At 41.2% G+C, this 1,214-nt stretch overlaps 1 pseudogene; it reads left to right on the forward strand.

Moving 5' to 3' along the window:
• The first annotated feature begins 543 nt into the window (after nt 1-543).
• Nucleotides 544-662, forward strand: LOC136642874 (5S ribosomal RNA; annotated as a pseudogene).
• The last annotated feature ends 552 nt before the right edge of the window (nt 663-1,214 follow it).

Here is a 1,214-nt window from a genome sequence, read left to right on the forward strand (position 1 = left end):
ACATCATATAATTGTAGGCAGAGAAGCTACACACTGAGTAGGATTATGAAAATTAGACGGCAAGTAGATTATTGTATCAGTAGGTTTGTTTAATTTATGTGTGTTTTATTATTACTTGCATAATATTAAAGAATAGGATAAAACACTTTTTTGAGTAGTTGTACCAAAGAAGAGAATGTCATGTAATTAATCTGAAATACAGTTCGTTCACGAAAAACTCATTCAAGTTTTAATAACAAATACATCCCAAATTGGGGAGAACTTGGGGGGAGGGGGGACACAAATTTTAAATATGGTCATATTTCATGAGAATTCCAATGGAATAGGAAAACCATTGTATAATTTTAACCTTAGAATGCAATCCTATTCATGTCTACTCAGGAGGAAGTTTCATTGTGTCCATAAAGCAAACCAGGACCCATGAGAGGGGAAGAGGGGGATGCAGGGGGTTTATCCGGGCCCAGGGTCAAAAAGCGTGCCCAGAAGCCAAAGGAAGGGGCCCCAAAAATTTCCTGGGGTCTTACATTTGGAAAGCAAAGTTGGGCACACAGAAAGAATATCATATGTATACCCGATCTCGTCTGATCTTGGAAGCTAAGCAGGGTCAGGCCTGGTTAGTACTTGGATGGGAGACCGCCTGGGAATACCGGGTGCTGTAGGCTTATACCATAGTCTTTCGAGACTGAAGGTTGCCAACCAGTTACCAATATAATATTCAACATGTCAATTTAAAGAATTCTGTGCCACAAGATGTGGTGTTGGTCATTGTTTCAGATAGCTTCAGAAGGGAGGATTAGACACATTCATGGGGGATATGTTCATCAGTGGCTACTTGCCATGATGGCTGGATGGAATTTCTAAGCTTAGAGGTACTATACCTATGACAAACAGTTGTGAGGGGGGGAACAACCATTTGGGAAGACTCTGGTTACAGGCTTCCCAGGGTATCTACTTGCCCATTGTGGAAAACAGGGTGCCAGTCTGGATGGACACTCAGGCTGGATGGATACTCAGGGTGGATCCAGCTGGGCTTTTCTTATGCTAATATTTCCAAAAATCTGTTTAAGAATTACATCAATGTACGATTAAAAGTACTTTATTAAAGATTGCATCACGTTCTTTTCTGAGATGGCTAGTGACTTGAATCCAAAGCAGGGTAGGCCCATCCAAAACTGCCTTGGCTCCAAGCCATCTGCCATCCAAAAAAGATAAGA

The sequence above is a fragment of the Tiliqua scincoides genome, chromosome 2, assembly GCF_035046505.1.
Source record: "Tiliqua scincoides isolate rTilSci1 chromosome 2, rTilSci1.hap2, whole genome shotgun sequence".
In the NCBI taxonomy this organism is placed as follows: Eukaryota; Metazoa; Chordata; class Lepidosauria; order Squamata; family Scincidae; genus Tiliqua; species Tiliqua scincoides.